Genomic DNA, 10,000 nt, shown 5'->3' on the forward strand with positions numbered 1-10,000 from the left:
GCTGAAGAAATTCGGTGATCGTATTATCGTCTCAGAAATTTGAAGTACTGTATATGAGTTTCCATAACTTTATCCCCTATGTCCAATGATATTGAAGTCTATCTCATTTGTCATCACACGTGGCTTCTGTGTTTCTCTCTCTGTTTCTCTCTCTCTCTCTCTCTCTCTCTCTCTGTATATATATATATATATATATACATATGCACTCATAAACAGATAGCTATACGCGCGTGCACACGCACACACACACACATACACACACGTACACGCATACACACACACACTCGCACAAACACATATATGTGCCCAATGAGATCTGTACAGAATATCATAGCTGAGAAATGTTTGATTTATTAAAATTTCCTTTCCGGGCAGAAAGTGTGAACAAAAACCTATCTCTGATTGCTAAGACTGCGAATGAGAAAGGATGACAATTAAAATATGAAAATTTACGAGTAGTTCTCAGTCATTTGACATGCTAAGAAAGGAAATAATTTTGGTTTATTCGCGTACGAAATACATGAAAACATTTGGCAAAAATTGACATTTGACAAAAGAAACTGAGTGTCCTATTCGATTTGGACAAGTTACATAATTAAAAAGAACAGGCGCTAAGAACGAATAATTGAAAGAGGCGAGTGACAAGAATTTAAATAACAAAGCTATCGGGAAACTCTACGGGATACAGTATATGCTAAATACTTAGTTTGTTTAAATTTCCTTCGCAGACAGTGGAGGTAGATTAAAACTGAATTCGTGTATGTGTGTCAGTGACTCTGAACGGGAAGGGGAGACAATTTAAGAAATTAAGCATTACACGCTATTCTGTCAACTTTGCTATCCATATTCATAACATGATTCCTTTTGGATTATTCTAACACATCAACCTGTGGCAAGAAATGTTGCCAGCTCGTTTTTGCATGTAATAAGATTTTACATCTGGTTCGGAGGCGAGAAGTATCATACTATGTCGATTATCCTTATTGATATAGAAATATTTGTCCATATCTGCCACTTGCCTACGAAACAAATTTCAGGCTGCTTTACGCCTAGTTTATTCATTGAGAAAATCTTTATTTCATCAAGAGTCGCTAACAATCACCACTAGGTTATAGTTTACTTTCTTAATAAATCGTGTACCTTTCTGTACACTCTGCCAAGTTTGTTCTTCAAACTCATGGCTTTAGCACCGTATAAACACATGTGTGTGTTTGTGTGTATGTGTGTGCATGTGTATGCGTGCTTGTGTATGTATATATAATGGTCGTATATAACCATATAACCATAAAATCTACACTCTCATGTGCATTCGAAATGTTTTTAAAAGATCAAAGCCTCTTGACAAACATAAATGTTCACTTCAACATTAATTATTGTGCTAAATAAATATTCTAGCTCCGCGTTTCTTAGGTACACTAAAGATTCGCTTATCAAGACTGGTACTCACCGAGAAGGAAAACTGTATATATACATACTAGCTGATTTACCCGGTAATACCCGGAAAAACGGAAGCTATCTCCTGTTCCCGTTCCCATTACACTGTTTCATGTCCTATCCTGTTCCCTGGTCAGTTCCCGTTTAAATTACAAATAGCTTTACAATTACACACTGACGTAGGATAGATTCACAAATACTGGCAAGTAATACAGTTGAATTATAAAATTGAATGATTGTAACGTTAAGGTAATATCAAAGTTGAATTGGTAGATGGCTGGAAAGATGAGAGGATTCACGATGTTTGACTATGAAACAATTCATTGATGTTTGATTATTATCAATTTTGCAGTCTCTTGATATACCACATTTTTGGTCTTGCCTCTGGAGCATAAATAAACAGATGATTTGGACTGCCGACTCTTGGCCATCCTACATATAGTTGGCCATGGTAAAGAACGGATTCAGAGGCCTATCTGTTGGGGAAGACATGGTCTGACATGGAATAAACAGAAATTCATATATAAGACAATCTATTGTAAAGATTACCCGGCAACATCGGGCTATTCATTGTTACAGTACGTTGGTAAAGTTCTAATAAATCTTAATACGATGGCTTGAGAACAAATATAAAAACATTTTACCTTTCTCTTATTATTTTCACATCTGTTGATGTTGTAAAAGTTTTTACGGAGCATACGATAGTTAACTTACTAAAACGTATGCGTTAACTGATAGGTAAAAATTCAGTAAACACATTCTCTCTCTCCCCCGCTCTGTCTCTGCCACTCTCTGTCTTTCACATTCCCTGTCTCTCTGTATCTTCCTTTCTCATCCCCTTCCTTGATGTCAGCCACTCTCAATACGAAAAATTGCACAAATCTGTCCCGATCAAGTGGCTTATCTGTCGGAGAAGGCACGGTCTGATATGGAATAAGCAACAATTTATATAAGACAATCTATTGTAAAAATTGCCCGACAACAACGGGCTATTCATCTATGGAAGCAGATGAAAGATATTATCTATAGTTTTATTGTTTCAACACGTTGGTAAAGTTTTTATAAATCTTAATACGGTGATCTGGAAACAAATATAAAAACACTTTACATTTCACTTGTTAGTTTTACATCTGTTGTTGGAGATATTGTAAAACTTTTGACTGAGCATACGATAGTCAATTCACTAAAGCGTATACGTTAACTAATAGGTAAAAATTCAGTAAACACATTCTCACTCTCTCCCGCTTTGTCCCTGTCTCTCGCTGTCTCTTACATTCCGTCTCTCTTTCTCTTCCTGTCTCTTCCCCTCCCCTTACATCAGTCACCTTCTTTATGCCACCACATTTCCCTAAAACTAACACTTTTGCACCCTTCTCATTTTATCATATAATAACCCAACCTCCGTAGGGGGCCCATTAGCGATTTTTATAGAAATCCAATTAGCCTATAATTGAACTGGTTGTTTGTTTAATATGTATGCAAACTTCCGCGGAAATTGGTTCGCTAGTTTAGGCAATAATATGGTAACAAACACAGAAATTGCCATTCATATATAAGATATATATATATATATATATATCGGGTGCGCCGTAAAGAATTTCCAATTGATTTTTTGTTATAATTTTTAGTAAAGGATATAAAGACACACCATTTCTTTAGAAATTGATTAAATATGGTAATCTAAGATACGTTTCATTCATTGAAGTCCGCCTTTAGCTTACACAATCGCCCGAAGACAGCCGAGAACAGAGTCACACGAACGTCGGAAGACTTTTTCTCTTAAATAATCCAAGACGCGACTATGGCTTTTTTTCAGAGCGATGATATTTTTATAGGAAACTCTTGAAATATCACTTACTAGAATGGACGAAATAGTGAAGTCCATAGAATGACGTCTAGGCTGGAGTGGGGACCACACATTCCTGTCCCAGAACACGCTGAAATGGCTCCGTCACCACTACTGTATCACATAGGACGTATAAAAAGGAGTCCCGTCTTGCGTGAACACGTAAGTGTTTCCAAATGTTTTGGAAAAACATTATGATAAAACATTATCCTCCAACATTTTCAGGTAAATCGCCGAATTGACCTTCCTAAATGAACACCAGAGATTTTCCACCATCGGATAATACTGTCGCCCAAACCATCACTCCGGCGGTCTTTATTCGACGAAACACCTTGCAGGTAGCTTCAGGAACAGCATCCGTTCTCGTGGCCAAAATCCTGTCACTCTAGGTGTTCGCAACAGCCTCCACGGCAAATATGTTTTCGTCCAACTAAATGAAAATATTGTCACCGGCGCTCTGAATTTCATTGGCCATTTTCTTGCACCTGTCCAATTTGGAAGCGGCCGAAATTAGGTGTTGACGCTGCAATTTTAATGGCATACAATTTCATGCACGGTTACATGGTTATCAGAGAGATATCGAAACTTTTAACCATTGCGTCATGCTCCACCGTGGATTTCGTGACACTCTCCTTCGGACGACATTCACAATTCTTTCGTCCTGCCGAATCGGTTTCGACCAGGAATAGTCTTGCTATCGATTAAACCTGTCTTATTGTAACGTTTTTTATTTTGCTGGTTTTTACCCGACACTATATTGGTTGTACGCTTTGAACACAATATTTCCAATACCAAATTTCAGTTTTCCTTCTGCAAATTTTAGTGCATTTTGCAAAATACTGGCCAGGCAATTTGCAGGAGTATTTTTTTACTGGGTCATTTTCAGTTTTGAAGAACATTATTGTGGTACCTTAGCTTACACTTGCATTGTCAGTAATATATACAGGTACTTTATTCAATTTCAAACCTGGCATCAATATTTTGGTTATTAGCTGATTTCTTATTTCCTCTCATGATTCCATCTTGAAAGCGTCAGTTACTACTGAAAAGCAGCAAATTTAATTCTTTGGCTTTTGACATTTGAATATTTCCACAAGTTTTGGCTTTAGTTTTCTGATATTACACATGAAAAGTTATTTAGAATATGTTTATCATTCGGCAGAATTTGACGCAACTTGACTCGTACTTGGATTTTTGTGTCTCCTTTAGCGCTGTCCGTGGGACGCTGGTGTCCTTAATTTTGGGTCTCTACTCTTAAACTACAACTCTTTGCAAGTGCTATGGTATTCTTCAAGTAATTAAGACGGAACAAATTACTTGTACAATGCGAATTTTGAAAAGTTATATATATATTATATATATATATATATATATATATATATTAATATATATATAACTTTTCAAAATTCGCGTTGTATAAGTATATTTATATATATATATATATATTATATATATATATATATATAGGACGCAGTAGTGGATGTGTGGTAAGTAGCTTGTTTACCAACCACATGGTTCCGGGTTCAGTCCCACTGCGTGGCACCTGGGCAAGTGTCTTCTACTATAGCCTCTACTATAGTCTTCTACTAAGCCTCGGGCGACCAAAGCCTTGTGAGTGGATTTGGGAGACGGAAACTGAAAGAAGCCCGTCGTATATATGTATATGTATATATATATGCGTGTGTGTGTTTGTGTGTCTGTGTTTGTCCCCCCTAGCATTGCTTGACAACCGATGCTGGTGTGTTTATGTCCCGGTTACTTAGCGGTTCGGCAAAAGAGACCAATAGAATAAGTACTGGGCTTACAAAAGAATAAGTCCCGGGGTCGAGTTGCTCGATTAAAGGCGGTGCTCCAGCATGGCCGCAGTAAAATGACTGAAACAAGTAAAAGAGTAAAAGATATATATACATATATATATTTGCGTGTGTGTGTGTGTGCGTATGTGTGTGTGTGCGCGCGCGCTGTCATATGGGTACGTGTGTGTGCATATATATGCTTTTCTATCTGTAGATATACATGTATAACAACATACGTATATTTAATTATGTAAGGAAATATAGACGACTTCATATATATATGTATATATATATATATATATATATATATATATCTATATATATTATATATATATTATATTTATTTATATATATATGTGTGTGTGTGTGTGTGTATGTATATATGTATGCATGTGTGTATGTATTTATTAGAGAGGGCAAGAAAATGTCTGAAAATGTGATTAAAAAGAATATATTTAAAAACAAAAAAGGAACACAAAACAAAGCAATAAAAATGATAAGAGCACAAATCAATAGATTCATATATTAGTATAAAGAACATTCAAGTCCAGATAAGACAACAGCAAAATAAAACCATATAATAAAAAAAGAAAGAAATGAAAATAAAAAATAAAAGAAACAATAGAAAATCAGGCATCGCGAAATACTCGCACATATACCAATACACTTGCATATACATAATACAGACAGTCATAAAATGCTACACAAACACACACCACAAACCCCCTTATATATATATAATATATATATATGTATATATATATATATATATATATATATATATATATATATATACACACACACACATGCATCCATATATATATATATGCACACACACATACATCCATATATATATAGACAGAGAGAGAGAGAGAGAGAGCGAAAGAGTGCGAGAGAGAGAAAGAGAGCGAGAGAGAGTGATTGATAGCTAGATAGCTAGATAGATACATACATAAATGAATACATAGAGATATAGTTATTAACGTATATATCTATATTCATAATATATATATTATATATATCATATGTGTGTGTGTATATCTATATATACAAACACACAAACATACGTAAGAGTAAACTATATATATATATGGTATTTCCTTTAACAATAACATCAATGGTTGGCATGAACGAACTTGTCTTAAGAATGTTCAGTAGCAGAGCAGAATTTTTACAAGGTCGGTTTGGCTTATTGACAACTAGGAGAAAAGCAATGAACAGAGAGGTAGAAATGAAATGTTGATTTTAAGCTGAGAGACATTCCTCAGCAACAGTCATATCAGGCACGACAAAGTTACGTTGCCATTTTTACTGATTTGGAGCAAATGTCGAAGTCGAGGCATAAATATCACGTTTCATTTAATCGAGTCTTTGTTTTCCATTGCCCACTGCTAACCTTAATCTATTCTGGTTATTGTTGTTGTTGTTGTTGTTGTTGCTACTGCTATTATTGTTTTTATTGTTGTTTAACCCCAGGCCAAATTCGAGCAAGTAAGACCTATGATTAAAATATCTCATAGTCGTAACACTATAACTTTTTCCATGAGAGACATTATCCAGTATGGCTGTTTTTTCTAAGAGCGTGAGATTTGAGGGTGTGCTGGCTGTTATTTTTGATAGGACAAGTGAGCCCCTTAAAGGCTTTCTTATTAGTTCGTTCCTTACTTTGCTCGTTTATGTTATCGCGTAGAAGTATAGAGACTTTTAGCATTTCAATCATTCAAATATACATATATATGAACATTTTGTGTATTTAGGTGAATGTGTGTGTGTGTTTTTGTATGTGTACGTGTGTATATGCATGTATATATTAATCCATGTCAGATAAATAAAGATTACACAACCTAATCATTGTTTCGTTCGATGAGTCGAATGTACGCATCAACAGATTTGGAAGAAATTAGAATAAGCAGAATAAACGACGTAGACCATTGTTTGCCGCCATTCGTGCATTAGAGGGTTCCACTTCACATTCCATAAGAAATTACCCTATTCTTTCTATTTTTTAAGACTGGCGAAAGATGTGGCGTTTCTGTGTCAGACATAGGTGTTAGTACTTAGTTTATTTTAATACTGTACATGGAATAGTGCCGGTTTCCTCGTTCTCTCTTGAATTCCATATGGGTTTTAAAAGTGATGTATATTTTCAAGGTTGAGCGTTGATGAAGGTGGCTCTTTAAAGGGTGTTTGTTGATATGGAAATGGTCGGGGTATCAGCACAGCATATAATATTTTTTCTTAGGGAGGATTTTCTCCGTAAAGACACGCTTCTATGGTTTGAGGATCTCATGTCGGTTACCTTTTCTATGCATTTGTCATATTTTCCCCATATGGCGCTTATTGGCAACAGATATGCTTTCTGTGCAGCTGTAGCGTATTTAGTTCTTTTTGTGAAATTGCTGCTGGAAAGCCGCACGGAAATTCTTCTCAAATTAAGCAAAGGTAATATTTTGTAGCATTGGCATTATTTTTACCACAGTGTAGTTAGAGTGGCTAGCGTTTCTTAAAGAAACCCTAAGCGTTTCTTTACCTATTACTTTTATGGTGGTTCCTAGATGGTACTGGAAAGTAGTTTATTACAGAATATTGTTCATGTGATAATGTTTTGCTGTAGTATACTACAGTCTTATTGAAGGTCGCTTCGTTCGATGATAAATCAACTATCCCTATGTTACATATTGGAACATGTGCGGTAGCGTTCCACGGGTGGTTGAATTGTGTGTGTGTGCGTGTGTGTATGTGTGTGTGTGCGAGCAAGATTGTTGCTATTTGATATCTAAAAGAACTCATATGATTATGTATCCAGTTTCAGCGTGGACATTCAGTGTGGCATCATGGAAGATTATCTTGGTAGGATTTTCTCTTCCACCATCACCTTCTGGTTGAATATATATATATATATATCATTTTATTTATTCGTCTCTTGAAGGCTTCAGATCTGTATCACCTTACCCTATACAGGAGACACAATAAAGCAATTAAATTACTCTCTCCGTCCAGAGTAAGAACATGACTACCAACTCACATAATTTGACCTAATCAAAGATTTTACTATCGCCATATTTAGTGTCACTCATGTTTAACGACATCGAAATCGGTGGTTTCTTTATACGCAGCAAGTAATGGTTAGAAAGCAGGGATCTCCCAGCAGGCATAATGAACTGTAAGGCGTTTGGTATCGTATTGCTGCGTCTTTACATGAAATTCACGGCGAATAAAGGGAAGATTATAACAGATTTTATTCTTTACTAGCAGTATCGCCCGGCGTTGCTCGGGTTTGTAAGGGAAATAACTATATACGCATTTTTAGAGAGTTACTTCCCTTATAGATGCCAATTCGGGCTTTCTTAGCCATTTCTGTTTTGGTGTCTTCAAGCCATGAAGTCGTTGTTCTAAAAGAACGCTGGTCTCCTTGACAACGCTTTACGACGTTGATTTCCTTACACTCCCTTCCCCACAGCTTCACGAGGGAGGGAAGAAGGGGGAGAAGCAAACAGGCGCAGGTGTGACCATGGACGCCAACTCCGCCGCCATCGACACACGAAAAATTATGCATTAAAATGGAATAAAAATTATGTTAAATTATTTTTAAAATCGTAGACTCATCGTAGACGCGCGCTAATGCTCAGACAGGCTCGATATGAATCACGACTATAAGATACCCGAATTTGGTTAAACTGCAGCGCAAAATGTGGGAGTAGTTAGGAATCTAAATCGATGGGGACAGACACTCACACAACTACAGTTTTATATATATAGATTTGTTTCAGTCATTAGACTGCTGTCATGCTAGAGCACCGCCTTCAAGAACATATAGTCGTGTGAATCGATCATGGTACTTCCTTTTCTTTTTTCTTAAGTCTGTTACTTATATTATCGGCCTCTTTTGCCGAACCGTTAAGTTACGGAAACGTAAACACACCACCACCGGTTGTCATGTGAAGGTGTTGGGGCAAACACAGGCACAAACATACACATACGTATATATATACACACACACACACACACACACACACACACACACATATATATATATATATATATATATATATATATATATATATATCTTATTATAAAAGGCAGATTTTATCTGCCTCCCTTTGGGAGTTATACAAATCTACAATATAGGATTTCTTCAATTACAATTTACCTAGCATTTTTAAGAGTACAATGCATCGCGTCATGCCAGGTCCAGTTTTTAAAATTTAAACTCCAATTAAGCAAAATTTACAGAAAACTCACATTCTGGTGTGTGTGTCAAATGCTTTTCTTAGTCTGGTTTACACCACACGCAAACGCACACACACAGTGGGCAACGAATAAAATGAAAGTAATTCACTTACTGTAGTGAGTGATTCTTTCACTCTGCCTACCACTTCCTCTTTCCACACATAGACACGCAAATATATAAATAAAATTGTAAGCTAACGTGCGTGTGTGTGAGTGTGTGTGTGTGTGTGTGTGTGCGTGTGTGTGTGTGTGTGAGGGTGCGTGTGGTGTGTGTGTGTGTGCGTGTGCGTGAGTGTAGGCTCATACATACATATATACATAGATAAGACAGTAAGGTGTGATTTGGGGGAAATTTGGATGCTATTTCTACAAGGTCTAGCTACCATGTAGCGGTCCCCCTCATTGGCTCATATATATATACATACATAAGACAGTAAGGTGTGATTTGAGGGAGATTTGGCTGCTGTTTCTACCAGGTCTGTTAGGCCTTCTCATGTAAACTCAAGCTTTCTCATGCCTTGAACATAAGACCAAAGCAGAGAATGTATTCTTTTATTCTTCTGCTTTTTCCAGCCATTGGTCTGTGGCCATGCTGGGGCAATGCCTTGAAGAATTGTAGTTTAATGAATCAACTCCAATTTTATTTTTGTAAGCATTGTACTTATTCTATCTGTTTTTTGTCAAACCACTAGGT

Source organism: Octopus sinensis, linkage group LG2 (assembly GCF_006345805.1).
Source record: "Octopus sinensis linkage group LG2, ASM634580v1, whole genome shotgun sequence".
NCBI lineage: Eukaryota > Metazoa > Mollusca > Cephalopoda > Octopoda > Octopodidae > Octopus > Octopus sinensis.